Here is a 16,395-nt window from a genome sequence, read left to right on the forward strand (position 1 = left end):
TATATGCCTCAAGATCCCCACTCTCAATTACATGCACAACTCCCCTTTAAAATTTATGCTAGAAATCAACTTTGACCACTTATTCAAGTAGACCAGCACAGATCCCATATATCTCCTTTGGATCTACTGCTGATGACTCTAAATGGGAACTCATTCACAAGGCAGAACAGTTTTCCTCTATCTAAATTTCTCTGTCAAAATTTCTCAATATCTTGATTGTTAATTAGTATTTTAGTGTTGGAAATGACTCTTGTACCATCCACCCTGTTGCCACCCCCCACCTCCCCCTCCACACACACAACTTGAATGGTATGAGACCTGATGAAGGAGGATATGATGCATAAAATAACAAACAGTACCTGGAACATGCTCAATCTGTAATGGGGAGTTCAACTGATTCTATCATTTTTTTAAGGAAGGCAGTAAAATTTGTTTCCAATAATCCAAGTTCAAGTGATCTTTAACTCTGATCTTGATGTTAAAGCCTGTGAAGTTATTAATATGGTATGGTGTAATTGTATTATTGTCACAGGAAATAAGTCATCAAAACCTGGAAGATGGTGCCTTAGATCAGTTTAAATTGCTAAGATTAAAATTATTGAAAATTTGTAACAAATGTGCCATATAGGCTTGGAAACTGTGACGTTGGCAGAAATGAAATTATTGTTAGTTTTGTGAAAGTGGGAGAACAGAGAAGCAGCTTGTAACTGATCAAAAACTTGGTGATGCGGCCAAAAGCCAAGTAGCCAATTGCAAGCTTCGATGAGATATGCTCAGCCTATCTGGACCTGGTCAGAAATCACATGACACTGGGTTATAGTCCAACAGATTTATTTGAAACTGCAAGATTTCAGAGGCCCCACTCTTTCCTCAGACAGCCAGTGACAGAGAATACATTGGATACTGAATTTATAAGTGAAAGATCAAAGAGTCATACAACTTATGCAAATATATTGAACAAACCTAATCAGTTCGAATGGAGGGGCAGATTTCGATTGATGAATATGTGAATCCCAGAATTTCTTTCAAGTCACCACCCAAGATAACTTCAGGTTTTATCAGGATAAGGGTGACACCTAATTTTCAGACAATGCATTTTTGGGGTGAGGCCATGTTTCAAGTGTGTTTGTATCTCAGTCTGGAGTCAGACTGGTTTTATTTTCAAAGTACGAATTTATAAAATGCCATGTTGACTGTCTGCCCACAGATTGTGTGCTTTTTTTTAACAAAATAGAATGTATCTGCAAATACAAATCTGCAGATTATAAATTCTGTGTTTGACATTTTCTCTCTTACTAGTTGCCTGAGGGAGGAACAGCGCTCTGAAAGCTTGCAGTTTCAAATAAACATGTTGGACTATAACCCGATGTCGTGTGATTTTTGACTTTGAACACCCCAGTCCAACGCCAGCTAGCTTAGCTCAGGATGAAGTAATCTTACCAACTACTTAGAGACTAAGGTTGAACCAAGCTCTTGAAATCACTGTGGGATAAACAAAGACAATCTCAGCCCTAAAATTAACATCTTATCAACATCTCATTCATGTGTGAAGAATTCTGCATACACTATATTTTATTTACATCTTTTCTGGATGTTTCACACATTGGGGTGAAAGTAAACTGTAGGTTATCCAACTTTAAAATGAACACAGTGACACCAGACATTGGAATGTACAAGTGAAATGGATTTCAAGAAACCAGATTTTGGGCATGAGAGAAAGAAAACCATAGATAAGTAATGGGCAGTACTGTAAGAATGATTCTCTATTTCCTTTTCAACATTTTGAAAGCCAGCATTCATTATAGAACAATCAGAGAAATATCCATTCATCAAGGACTTGACAGGTTTTGTTACTGCTGAGGATACATGACATCAACTAACTAACCTGGTCTCAACTACAAAAACTCAAATACTCTTTAAGAACATTTTAAACTGCGCACCATTTATCTTCCTATTATACCCAATACTCTTCTTTTTATACATTGTACCAGTGTTTGCGTTAGATCTTACAATTTATTATTTTTCAAGGGGGTTAATGAATAATGCATTTCTCTTTCTTTCATTCAAAACAACCTCATAATTTGGCTCCTTAATTTTGACTCATACAATATTTTAATTGAAATATAGCTGCATGCTAAAAGGTATTATAAATATTTATTGCAACTGACTGAAGGGGTGTGAAAAAGGGGAACCTATTTCCCCTCCTCACCTGGTTGTAACAGTGTTTTGGTTTATGAATATTAGTAATTCTCTATGGTTCTGAACCACTTGATTCACATACCTGCTAATGCTTTATGGATTTGAGTAAATGGATGCTGAGGTCTTTCTGCTTACCTACACTTTAGAAAATTGTGTCATTTATGGACTCTCTCTTCACTTTTTAAAATGACTTGATGGGCTGAATGGCCTCCTTAATAACTTGAATACATACAGGGCAAGGAGGAGCAGAAATGTCCCTCTGGGGATAATAACAAGGTTTATAGCTCTCTTGCACTGAGATTCAAATTACCCTCCCCCCTGAAAAATAGATAAAACAAAAACAGGTACACATGATGTGTAACGCAGGCAACAATAATAGTTAACAGAATACAAGCTCAGAGCTCTAGAGAAGTAGACGTTTGCTTGGTAAATTCTATAATAACTTTCAGCAATCTAAATTATTAACTAACTAATGTAATTCATTAAAAGCTTTTTCTTCAACAAGTATTAATATGCCAACAATTACAGTTACTGCAGTGTGACGTAATAGATAGTACATGCTTTGAAAATTTAGAATATGAATTGATTCCCTATGGTTTGGCCTATTGGCAAAATTCCTTTATTTTTGCAAATAAGTCAGTTTGCCTCTTTCTCCTTGATTCTATATTCTACTCTCTCTCTCTTACTATTTTCTACTTCTGCTTTCTCCTCCTTTCTTCCACCTGTCTGACTGTTGCACTCTTTATCTTGTGAGTTTTTTTAGGATCAAGAATCTTACATCCTAGTTTTTCTGATTCCCATTCCCAGTTTTGGTGAAGCTCGGTTTACCTCCATTGAGTTAAGAGCAAAGATAAATGAATAACCCATCACCAGGAGGTTTTTAAGAGTGAGTTTGAAACTGATCATAAAGTTCCAGAAATATTTATATTTTGGAATTTTGACTATGGTGCACTGATACTGCCATCTGAGCTTAAACCCAGAAAGAGGAACCACCTAAATGAGAAGCGAGCACCCATAGCAGAGCTCTGGTACTGTGAAAGACAGGGAATGAAAGAGAACAACATTACCAGCTCAAAGATTATAGTTGGCCAATACGTGCCTGTTTTGTCAACAGCATCTTCATCCTTTGGATGAATATAACACAAGGAAACAAGAAGCAGAAAGAACAGTTTTTCTCAATCGTTCTTCACTGTTTGGGTGAAGATTTGTAGCTCGGGTGCTCGTTGTTGTGGTTCTGTTTGCCGAGCTGGAAATTTTTGTTGCAAACATTTCGTCCCCTGTCTAGGTGACATCCTCAGTGCTGGGGAGCCTCCTGTGAAGCGCTTCTGTGTTGTTTCCTCCGGCATTTATAGTGGCCTGTCCCTGCCGCTTCCGGTTGTCAGTTTCAGCTGTCCGCTGTAGTGGCCGGTATATTGGGTCCAGGTCGATGTGTTTGTTGATGGAGTTTGTGGATGAGTGCCATGCTTCTAGGAATTCCCTGGCTGTTCTTTGTTTGGCTTGCCCTATAATGGTAGTGTTGTCCCAGTCGAATTCATGTTGCTTGTTGTCTGCGTGTGTGGCTACTAAGGATAGCTGGTCGTGGCGTTTCGTGGCTAGTTGATGTTCATGGATGTGGATCGTTAGCATCTTCCTGTTTGTCCTATATAGTGTTTTGTGCAGTCCTTGCATGGGATTTTGTACACTACATTAGTTTTGCTCATGCTGGGTATCGCGTCCTTCGTTCTGGTGAGTTGTTGTCTGAGGGTGGCTGTTGGTTTGTGTGCTGTTATAAGTCCTAGTGGTCGCAGTAGTCTGGCTGTCAGTTCTGAAACTTTCAGTGAAATAACTTGACAGATGCTGGTATGCCATCACCAAGTCATCCTTTATTTACATGCAGAGCGTTCTTGACACCGGTCCAACTCCCTCAGAGCCAGGTCTCAGAGTGACCAAGTTGTCTGGCAGTCCTGTTTATATGTGTCAGCCAGGACTCCCTGATTGGACCAGATTAACAGCTCCAATCACGGAACTCACATTCTATGAGAATATCCTTTATTGTCACGTGCATTCAACATTATATACAGTGAAAAGTGTGTACCGTCGCTTGGACATAAGCATCATTCACAGGATAAAAAAAAACTTTAAAGAGAGTCCAGCTTTTCCTTCTCTGCGGCTACAGCATAAGTCCGCGAGAGTGCACTCTGGACTACATCAGCCCACACCACGCTGCTAAGAGAATTTCTTCTCTAGGCTACACTAGCCCACTCCATACCACTGTCAGGAGCCAACTCCACATGGAAGCGAGAGTCCTGCTCCAGGCTTCACAGGCCGGCTGACCACCTCTGCAGCCATGCTGCCTCTGAAAATGCCACCGCCACTCCAGAGCCAATCAAAACCACCACCTGCTGAAGAGCTCTTTTTATCCGGTAGGTTTGAGGAACAAAAGAAGAATGGGTAGAAGGACAAAGGAAGAAAGAAAAATGCAGATGAGGACAACAAACCCAGGCACAGGAGCCCGAACGCTGCCTACTCCACTGCTGCCATCTTGAGATAAGGTCCACCTGGCTGATGTTGTGACAATCATTACACACAGCATCTTTGATCTAGCTGAGCTGAGTATTGGCTGTGGTGCTGTCAAGAATTAAGACCAGAACAGCTCAATATTCTGGATTTTGACTAGCATGGTGATGTTTGAATGATTGAAAACTGGCATTTTCTTTCTGTGAATTATCAAATTCTTCATGCAATGACTATGTACCAACATTAGTTATTGTATCTATGGTCAAGTGGGTGAGGAGGAACTGGCTTGGTGACTACACCTCACAGAATCTTAATTGAGTAGAATTGGTAACCAAATGAGACATAACGTCACAAAGACTAATTTTAGATCTGATTCATCTCTGGTGCTGTGGTTCAGAGATGTGCTTGGTGCCTGTTCTTCGACAGTAGTTAATGGGGGAATGTGATGAGTTGAAGATATGGCTGGATTGAAAGGATAGCAGTCCGAAGGAAAATGGACTCCATGATACTGACACAAGGGCCTTGTGATTCTTAATGACAATTCACCAGCAAGTTACACCAAGTCATCCAGGCTTCTTCAACAGCACCTTCCAAAAATGCGATCTCTGCCATTTATAACTATGAGGGCAGTCAATGCACTTCTGAAAATTCCCCTCCAAGACAGACACCATCCTCACATGGAACTACTTATGGAATGTTTCCCTTCCTGAAGTGATGTGAGCAATGTCGAGAAAGTTGGAGAAAATGGTGTCAATGAAAGAATTGGAATCTTGACATTGACAAAAAGTTTCCCAACTTTCCCCTTAAGCTCTAATCAGTGAATTCAGAATCTCATTCTTGAGTCATCAATATTTTATTTCAATGCATTTGTATCTCACTTTTAGCCCAGTTTGCTTCATTTCTATGTCCCTTCTAATTTTCCTCTCCTTTTCCAAGAAATTAGATGGTGCAAATTCCTGATTCCATGCACTTCTATCTTTTAGTCACGGAAGTCGTCATTCACAAGCCACCAGCCTCACCACATCATCATGCTTGTCTTCATACCAACTGTCACAGCACTTCAACAACTGACCTCGGAGCTCAGGGACACTTACATCTTGCATATCCCTACCAGGTTGCGTTGTGCACTGGGGACACACTCATCTCATAAATCCAATCGAATGTCAATGGGGATATTTCCCTATCCCCAGGAGCCTTTGGGGATATCCTTGAGGTATTTCCTCTGCCTTTTTGGAAGCTTACTTTGCCTCATCAAAGGCCTGAGTAGAGTGCTTGTTTCAGCAGCCTCGTATTAGGTGTAGAAACAATACAACCCAGCTGTTATTATTGTGATGCTGAGGCTGTTGGCCTGAACAAGAGTGTAGGTAAACCTATCCTGCTGGTGGAGTCACAGGATCTTGCAGAAGAAGTGTTCTCCAGTGATATGAGGTGCAGTCAGCACCCAATGGAAGGAGCATTTTAACAATCTCCTTAATAGGAAATCCACCCTCAATGTCAGTGTCCTTGATTCAATCCTACAGTGTGGTACTCGCCCCATCTCAATGTAACTTCAACCCAGCATAAAGTAGAAAAGGGTATTTGATAAGTACAACTCACCATCAGGAGCTAATTAAATCTCCACTGAAGCACTAAGATATGGCAAAGAAGCATTATTAGTGTAACTGCATGACCTGTCTCCCTAACCTGGAAGGAGGAGAGCATTGCCAAGCGAGCTTAGTCACCTTCAAGAAAAGTGACAAGTATTACTGCAGTAACTGCAGAGGAATTTCCCTACAGTAACAGATGTTGACCCTCTCAGCCTAGTTGTGGGAAAATTTCTCCTGCAGTGACACAAAGGGTTGGCTTGAGTATGATGAAAGCTAATGCAAGAGGTAATGAAGGGAAGTCCACATTTGAGATGTTGGAGGCTTTCAAAGATAGGTTAAAGATAGTGCGGGATAGGGATGTTCCGTTGAAGGCAAAGGATAGGAAGGGCAAGATTCGTGAACCGTGGATGACAGGGAAGCATACATAAGGTCTGGGCAACTAAGAACAGAACTGACCTGGAAGAATATCAGAAGAGTCTTAAACGAGGAATCAAGTGCACTAAAAGGGGTCATGAAATAGCTGTAGCGAGCAGAATTAAGGAGAATCCCAAAGCATTTTATTCTTACATAAGAAGCAAGTGGATAACTAGAGAAAGGATTGGTCCACTAAAGGATAACGAAGGAAGGCTATGTGTCGAACCTGAGAGAATGGGTGAGACTCTGAATGATTACTTCGCATCAGTGTTCATTGAAGAGAGGAACATGATGAATCTTGAGATTAGAGATAGAAGCTTGATTAGTCTGGATCACATTGACATAAGTGGGGAAGACGTGTTGGGTAGGCTAGAGGTTATTAAGGTCGACAAACCCCCAGGACCGATGGGATCTATCCCAGATTGCTGAGGTAGGCGAGAGAGGAAATAGCTGGGGCCCTCACAGATATCTTTGTAGCATTCTTAAATACGGGTGAGGTGCCGGAGGACTGGAGGGTTGCTCATGTTGTCCCCCTGTACAAGAAAGGTAGTAGGGATATTCCAGGTAACTACAGACCAGTGAGCCTGACATTAGTGATGGGAAAGTTGCTGGAGAAGGTACTGAGGGATAGAATCTATTTATATTTAGAAAAGAATGGGCTTATCAGTGATAGGCAACATGGTTTTGTACAGGGGAGATCGTGCCTTACCAACTTAAGAGAGTTCTTCGAGGAAGTGAACAAGTTGTGAGATGAAGGAAGGGCTGTTGATGTCATATCCATGGACTTTAGTAAGGCGTTTGATAAGGTTCCCCATGGTAGACTAATGGAGAAAGTGAAGTCACATGGTGTGCAGGGTGTTCTAGCTAGGTGGATAAAGAACTGGTTGAGCAACAGGAGACAGAGTCGTAGATGAAGGGAGTTTCTCGAAATGGAGAAACGTGACCAGTGGTGTTCCAGAGGGATCAGTGTTGGGGCCACTGTTGTTTGTAGTATACATAAATGATTTAGAAGAGGGCACTGTTGGTATGATCAGCAAGTTTGCAGATGACACAAAGATTGGTCGAGTAGCAGAAAGCATAAGGGACTGTCAGAGAATACAGGAGGATATAGATAGACTGGAGAGTTGGGCGGAAAAGAGGCAGAGGGTTTTCAATCCAGACAAATGTGAGGTGATGCATTTAGGCCAAGTTTAATTCTAGAGCAAATTATACAATGAACAGAAGAGCCTTGGGAAAAGTTGATGGGCAGAGAGATCTGGGAGGGCAGGTCCATTGTACCCTGAAGGTTGCTGCACAGGTGGATATCGAGTGGTCAAGAAGGCATATAGTCTGTTTGCCTTCATTGGACGGGGTATTGAGTATAAGAGCTGGCAGGTCATGTTAAAATTGTACAAGACATTGGTTCGGCCGCATTTAGAACACTGTGTACAGTTCTGGTCACCATATTACCAAAAGGATGTGGATGCTTTGGAGAGGGTGCAGAGAAGGTTTACAAGGATGTTGCCTGGTATGGAAGGTGCTAGTTATGAAGAGATGTTGAGTAGGTTAGGTTTGTTTTCATTAGAAAAAAGGAGATTGAGGGGGGACCTGATTGAGGTTTACAAAATCATGAAGGGTATAGACAAGTGGATAGAGACAAGCTTTTTCCCAGGGTGAAGGATTCAATAATGACAGGTCACGCTTTCAAGGTGAGAGGTGGAAAGTTTAAGGGAGATACACACAGCAAGTACTTCACACAGAGGGTGGTGGGCATTTGAAACGCGTTGCCATCAGAGGTGATAGAGGCAGGCACGGTAGATTCATTTAAGATGCATCTGGACAAATGCATGAGTAGGTGGGGAGCAGAGGGATACAGGTGCTTAAGGATTGACTGACAGGTTTAGACAGTACATTTGGATCGGCTCAGGCTTGGAGACCAAAGGGCCTGTTCCTGGGCTGTAAATTTTCTTTGTTCTTCTTTGTTCTATTAATAGAGATGCTCAACCAGGAGAGGGGATGAAGTGTGCTCAGTAAGTGAGTAAGTCGCACAGAGGGCAGGAAGGGTTACTCGTTTGGGACGATGAGGTAGCTGAAAATCATTGAGTGGGCATGATGTATTCAACAAGAAAAGTTCTAGTCCAAGAACCTTAATGAGTTAGAATAATAGGATGCGTGTGTGTGTGTGTGAGTGTGTGAGAGAGAGATAGAGTGTGTGAGAGAGAATTACCCATTTGGTACATAGAATGGCTATGCTGTATATCCATGACAAGCACTGATTTGGACTGTTACCTTGGTCAAACCCATTTGTGTCTGGTGATATGGCCCTCTTCTCCAGCCTCACCCTCTTCTCCAGCCATCCATACACCTACATCTCCAGAATCCCAACAGTGGAATGCATTGCCAGCTTGTCTTTATGGGCCATGTCTTCAGTTAAGGAACACAGTTTAAGGACTTACAGCATCTGAAATGATGTGCAGCTGGACATTATGTATGATGCCAGTGATATGACGTAAATGCTGGAAGGTCCCTGCAGTGATGAACACTTCTCCAGCTGTACAATTCCTCAAGGCGGGCACTGTAGTGCCTGGGTGCACAACTGATGAGGTGAAGAGTAAATTATTGCATAATCAAAATTGCTCTGAGCTATGGCAGACAGGGTGCTATGAATCTCACTAGACAAAATAGTAACTAAAATAGGAAAATTTAGACTCATTTCTATCCTTCCATATTGCTAGATCGTAACATTGAAAAGCTTCCCGCTTCTACCAACTTGTTCTAGTATCTACCTTCAAGAGCTCAGTGACACTATTTTGTTAATGCTCCTGTGAAGTATGTTAGACCGTCTCACTATATTAAAAATGCCAAATAAATGCAAGTTGTTGTTCCTAATAAAATGCCAAATTAGCCATTTTAACCTGAGTTCTAAATTAATTCTGTGTTAAGTAGCCTTTTTAGTACTCAGCATATGCCCATATTTTCTATTTTATACTCACAGATTATTCCCCTAGCAATGAATGTTCAAATATAGAAGTTTACCTTCAAGATAATATTGTTGATAAATTAATCATTCTCTCCTGTATTTTGGACCTGAGAGACATGAGCTACACTCTTTGTTATCATGAGGCTGGGAGAATAATGTTGTCAAAATGATAAGCATTTCTGAATATATCATAAGCATCTTGTTAATGATATGCATTAAATGTTTTAAGACAAAATTGATAATTTTAATAATTATATAATGAATGATTCATACCAAGGAATTGATTAGATGGGTTTGGATGAGTTTCAAGATTGAAAGACAATGTTTCCTGCAGCTTATTAGATTTGAGATCACAGAGTCATAGAATCACTAAAGCATTAGAGTGCAGAAAGAGGCCATTCAGCCCATCATGCCTGCAGCAACTTGTTAAATGAGTAACATGATCTGGTGCAAATTTCCTGCTTTCTTTCCAAGCCCTTACATTACTTTTATCCAAATAATCATTCAATGCCCTCTTGAATGCCTCAATTGAATTTGCTTTTAACACACTTCCAGGCAAGGCCATACCCTAACTGTTCACTGAGTAAAAAGATTTTGCCTCATTCATTCTTGCTTCTTTTGCAGATCACTTTAAATTTATGCCCTCTTGTTGTTGTCCCTTTTATAAGTGGGAACAATTTCTTCCTATTCAGTCCATTCATGGTTTTGAAAACCTCTACAATCTCTTAGCCACCTTCTTTCCAAGGTGAACAGTCCATTTTAAAAATCTATCCTCATAACCAAAGTTCCTCATCCTAGAACTATTCTTACAAACAGCTTCTAAATTCTCTCCAATGTGTTCACATCCTTCCTATAATGCAGCATCCAGAACTGTATACAATGCTGGCTGACATCTAACAAGTGCCTAATATAGTAATCGTCCAGTATGTCACTATTACCTTTTATGTGCACTGGTATAGATTGTTTGCTCCATGCATTGTCTATTCTTCATGAACATGATCTAAGCTAGCTTGTGAAATTGGCAGATGTGAAATACTATTAAAGATAAAAGTAACACCATTTGTGAAGTGTTTTCATTGGGTGACTAGTAATATTAATGTTAAATTTTAGAGAAGAGCTAGAGAAATGCATTGATAACAAAAACAATAGAAAACCTTGCTATATATAGAACTGCAATGAAACCTCTGAAAGCACCTCAAATTCACTGAATTGTTTTGGAGCAAGTGAATGTTGCTATGTAGACAGCTTCAACAGAAACATTGCAAAATATAAAGAGAACAATAGTTTTAAAACTAGCGAGAATTTAAATGGCAATCATACTCTGGATTCTCAGCCTTGAGGTTAATTGATGTCATCCATACATGCATTTAGAAGAAAGAAACTAATAAATGGAAACAGTATAAAATTAAATAATAATCCATTGACAAATTGATCTCAAAGACACAACAACAAGAAAAAATGCTTGCATTTAAATTGTGCCTTTTCCTGTAATAGAAAAATGTTACAGTGGTTTTCATTGGTCCATTGATTCTATGTCAACGACATCCCATTAACAACAATGAAACAAGTGCCTTGTTAATATATTATATTTTGGTGATGTTTAAAGTGGGGCACTGCTGACCAGGAGATCAGGAATATTCCCTGCTCTTCTTCAAATCGGGTCATAAAATTTTGACATTTAAAATTTAAAATTCAATTAAAATTGCCACCGAGAATGCAGCAAAAGCTAATTGTAAACTGATGTTTTAGCCTCGGAAGAAAGACTTGAGCTTATGAAAGTAACCCAATGGTGCTTTGTGAAATAGAGACATTGTCATTATTTGGGGAATATGTTGGCCAATTTGAGCACAAAAAGTACCCACAAACAGAACTTTGCTTATGAACGGATAATCTGATTCAATAGTATTAACTAACGGATAAATATTCACCATAATGTTGAGAGTACTCTTGGCATGTTCTTCAAAACTGTTGTGGGATCTTTATGCCGAGCTGAGAATGAAGGTAGTTTAATGTGAAATTGGAAAAAACTGCTCCTTTGACTCTATTAATTGCTCAGTATTGCAATGAAGTAAAAGTGTAATTATTTTTCAAAGATCTTGGAGTGGGACTTGAAACCATGCTAAATCATTGAGGTCTGCTGAAGCTTGCAAAATTTGGGATTCATGTAATATGTCAGAAGTAAATTTAGTTAAAATGCTGCACTTGACAACACATGTTACAAAATGGTTGCGTAGTAATGGCTGCCCTTTCTGTCCATGTGTGGGACAGAAATAAACTCAGTAGGTCGTACTTTATAACACATTACTGTACATCATGCACACCTCCCAAAATAACTTTCTTGAACTGCTGAATGCTCACGATTTCAGTGCATTTTGGGGATATATTCGAAAAGTTGAGATGCCATTAAAGTGCAGAGAGAAGAAAAGAAATAACATTAGGAGAATAGTTTTTCCAGAATAAATTCTGAATCCACTACGCAACACGAACCCTTCAATACCTCAGTCAGCAATGTACAAACCTTTCTAACTGGCAGTTTTGATTACAATAATAGGAAAATGCCCCACTGCTTCCATCTGGTGCCCTGTCAAAGGACAGCATTATGAACACAAGAGTAGCATCATGCCTTTGGACTTATGTGAGGTGTCTAATTTTGAAATGTCTATATTTAATCTACTTCTGGGCCTCTATCTTTTCAATTTTCTTCTTTCATCTCATCTGTTTCTGTTTAAATTGGATGGACCCAATTTTTCTTGAATATGTAAACTGAATGCACAATATGGATCTAGAGAGTAGGATGTTGACTTTAGAACTTGACAGAATATCACACCTTGATCCCATTCTTTCCCATTTTTGACATACAGTGAACACATTTTCGTGTATTTGCATTTGCTAGTTATGAGATGTCAGTGATGTGAGATGAAAGATTTGCTCACTTTTTACAATCACTGTCAACATTCACTGTTCTCAGATCACAAGGGATTCAAAACAATGTAATTTACATTTAAATTGCATTAATCCTCAATTTCCAGAATAGCACCCTCTACTGTACTAGTGAATGAAAATTGATAAATTAGGTCCAGATAATGTGCTTTTCTCTGTTCTGGACCTGCAATGCTTGGAATTTCAGCGGGAGCATTGATCCAAAAAGATGCAAATGTTTCTGAGGGTATCTGGCAATCGTGTAGTCGGAGATTGGCCGAAGGAAGCTGGGAAGAAACTGGAAATTGTACTTAGCTGAAAAGGGCACTCCTCAAAATAACAACAAAACAACCTGAGTTTTCAGCACTGCAAAAAGATTCCAGTGTTCAAAGTGGAATCATGAAATGTATATGCAAATAGAGTCTGCTGAATTTCCTTAAAGGGACCAAATATAACATCTGAGATGAATTTCTTCTGTTCTTGCAGTGTGCCAATGCTGTGCAGAAAAAAAAATGGGCTGTAGATGTCTGTGTGAGTTAATGGGTTATCACACATTCATATTGACAGGGTTTCTAGAAGGGATCAAGATTAGAATGGTGCTGGGAAAGCACAGCAGGTCAGGCAGCATCCCAGGAGCAGAAAAATTGATGTTTCAGGCAAAAGGCCTTCATCAGGAGTGAGGCTGGGAGCCTCCGGGATGGAGACATAAATGAGCATTTCTTTTCTTTTTTTTGTGCCAAACTACCACTGCAACCCCTTTATCTGCTGGTTTGATGGTGAGGTTGGAAATGGAGCAGAGGGCGTGGAGAGCTGCGCGTTGTGAGGGTGAGAGGTTGGAGTGGGGGAGGAGAGTAGACAGGTGGAGGCAGTTAATGTCTCAGGGGCTGCTCCTCTGATGCTGCCTGACCTGCTGTGCTTTTCCAGCACTACTCTAATCTTGACTGTGATCTCCTGCATTTGCAGTCCTCACTTTCACCTTTCTAGAAGGGGTGTCAAGTTTCTGGTCTATATTAAGCTTCTTTTTGAAAAATCAAATAAATGAAACTCATGCTTAAATGAGTTTGTCATAGATGGCATTGAATTTCCAACACGAACAGGCTGCTGAGGCAGCTGGGCTGTGCTGACATTTACGCTTCACAAAAGCTTCCTCCTCGAGCTCACTAATTCTATCTCCACATTAATCGGTCCTTTTAGTTTCCCATCGCCAGTCTACGTGTTTACAAAAAGAATACAGGGGGGATTGGCTTCATAAAAAAAAACTCAAAAACTGCTTATAATGGTCTATCAATAATGCAGTTTGATTTGTAATATTTAGTCAGGAAAATAGAATTGTCTCTCCAGCCATGAAATGTCGACCAAAAGTATTTTGAATTATTGGCCTTTAAATTCGATTTTTTTTTTAAAAACTGTGATTGTCAAGACAAGCTGACACCAGTGAATAAATCATTACAACGAAGCTTTAATTTACGGAAGCTTAACCTAACAGTGAGTAGTCGTGGTCCAAATGCACCATGTTCCTTATCGTTTGTTACGTAATTCCTCACAGGGCCTGATTTCAACCCAAGGAGCTGCTTCCACCCGCCGCTCTGTGTAGCTTATTTATCTGTTTCACATATGTCACTCTCTCTGGAAACAGAAAGGTCACTGGTGCCTGACCACTGAGTGTCACATACCAACTCGAATTGCCAAAACAAAATTGTGATGATCAACACGAATCATTTTGGGGGAAATTGGTCGGAAGTGCTTTGTTTTATTTTGGAAAGTGTTTAAATTATTTAAACATACAATTCACTATTCGCCTTTCCAACACAAACTCCCCCATTCTGGAGGAACATCTATTCACAGATTTCACTGACGCGGCACAGATTCTGATTCTCTCTCTCTCCTACACACACAGTGGATAAAGTGAATCAAAATTCGGATTCCCCGAGCTGTCCATCCCCTTTTTAAAACTGGCAATATATTTGGGGACGTATGAGTCCTATTTTTGACTGTGTATGTATGTGTATGGTTGTGTGGAGGCGGTGGGAGTGGGGGGGAGGGGGGTGGTCTGCAGTGTTTAAAAGACATGCTGGGCTGGTTTGAAAATTTTCCTTGAAGTTTACATGGAAAGTCTCTGGGGAAGCGAGGAAACGGGTCTCAAGAAACTTTCAATGTCTAAATAGAAATTGAATTATCGATTGAGTGTGTCTCTTTGGTAGCACTTCATTAGTTTGCGTCAATTACAGTCTCACACACGCATACTAGGACTGAAACAGACCCATTCACTTCCCCCCAGCGCCCCCCAAACCCTGTGTGTGTGGGGGGGGGGGGGGGGGGGGGGGAAGGAGTGCTGAAAGCGCTGTCCTTGGTGCTGATTCTGAGACTGTAGCCATGGAGACACTCGGCAGGTCTGACCAAAGAGGGAAGCTCTCTATTAGCACAGACCCAACAATACTTCGATCACGCTCCGTCTGCGTATAATAAACTCTGCCATATTCTCTCCCCTTAAACGCACACGCACCACAATGAATAAATACCGCTATTCTTCTTATCTTGCGAGCTGTAACCCGGGTCAAAATGGTTTGGAGCTGGCATCATCCAAGTAGCGTTTTATGGGGAAACGTGACTGACCTTTACCTCAACCATAGATTGTAAATGTCCCCTCCCTCCCATAAAAAAAACTTATATTGGGAATCAGTACTTTGATTGAAAAGGGAGCTCAGCTTCAAATTTATAGAAAATATAAATTATTAAACTTGTTTTTTTTTCCTCATTATGTAATTTGTTAATATCTATGTTTCTTGCTGATCCCTGTTCGTTTGATAAAACACTATCAAGTCACCGGAGGTAAACTAATGTAAAATTTGACTCGAATTTCAAACATTTTGTCTATTTAATAAAATATTGTTTCGAATATTCATGATCATTACCCCATCCCCTACCCTTTCCTTCATTCTATCTCAATTTTTTAAAAATGAATTGGAGTTTGCAAAGGTTGTCGACTCACCAAAATAAAATCAGGAGAAATTCACATCACAGCTAATGGTCTGCAGCGTGAGCAGTCCCAGGCATTCGATCAGCATCACCAGCGAAAGGGAATAGGAGGAAGCCTTGTTGGTTCGGTAGCATGGGAGGGTATGCGAGGAGTTTGGGTGGGAGAGGGAGCTGCCGGGGATCCAACAGAGAAAGAGAGGGAAGGGAAAAATAATCAGCAAACGCAGCCGGGCGGAGAAGTGAATGCCCACGTAAAGGAAACGTCATTAAAGCCGCAGCTTAAATGAAATCTTTCCAGTTTCAAATGGGCAGAATCTTCCTAAATATTACTGGCCACAGCGCCATGTGCTGGAACAGGCGAGGACCTCATCTGGATTACACAAGAGAGCGGCAGATCGTAAAAACAATGGAGTTAAGAGGATAAGTCGACATTCTTAAAGAGGGAACGCGTGTAGTTGGGCGAATATCAGTTTCCCAGGTGGGACCCGGTTAGTTCAGTTGGACCGCATGGCTAGAGTGAGGCGTATAATTAAAGCGACAGTGTAGATTCAACCTTCATACTGGCTAAGGTATCTTATGATCCTGCCTCCTCACCTAATCCCACTCATGTTGAGTGGTTACCGTCAAGATATATCTAATCAAATGACTCTCTCTGCAATGGGTAAAGATGCTTGTAGTCCTCTGTGGGCTATGGCTCCTTACTTTCAAGTGTCAGAGTATTCACACAGCCTGGGTTTCATATCAATAGGAATAGACCTTTCCTGTCTCCTCCATCGGTGGAATCTGAAGTCTTTCTATCCACCTTAGTCCCAAAGCCCTTCCTAGCAAAACGTTATCATTCTCAGT

General features: G+C 40.5%; 1 protein-coding gene across 4 annotated transcripts in view; it reads right to left on the minus strand.

The window, feature by feature from the left end:
• The window catches only part of kcnj6 (potassium inwardly rectifying channel subfamily J member 6), a 126,425-nt gene extending 110,518 nt beyond the window's left edge, over positions 1–15,907 (minus strand). For 2 of the 4 annotated variants that reach the window (XM_087992509.1, XM_087992508.1), the window contains exon 1: positions 15,563–15,907. The gene's annotated coding sequence lies outside the window, so the exon portion shown is untranslated. The remainder of the gene's footprint in view (positions 1–15,562) is intronic. The other 2 variants (XM_043701344.2, XM_087992507.1) reach the window with 1 other exon arrangement.
• Between the last annotated feature and the right edge of the window lie 488 nt (positions 15,908–16,395).

This window comes from Chiloscyllium plagiosum, unplaced genomic scaffold (genome assembly GCF_037043375.1).
Source record: "Chiloscyllium plagiosum isolate Xiang-an unplaced genomic scaffold, Cpla_swu_hap1 HiC_scaffold_12, whole genome shotgun sequence".
NCBI lineage: Eukaryota > Metazoa > Chordata > Chondrichthyes > Orectolobiformes > Hemiscylliidae > Chiloscyllium > Chiloscyllium plagiosum.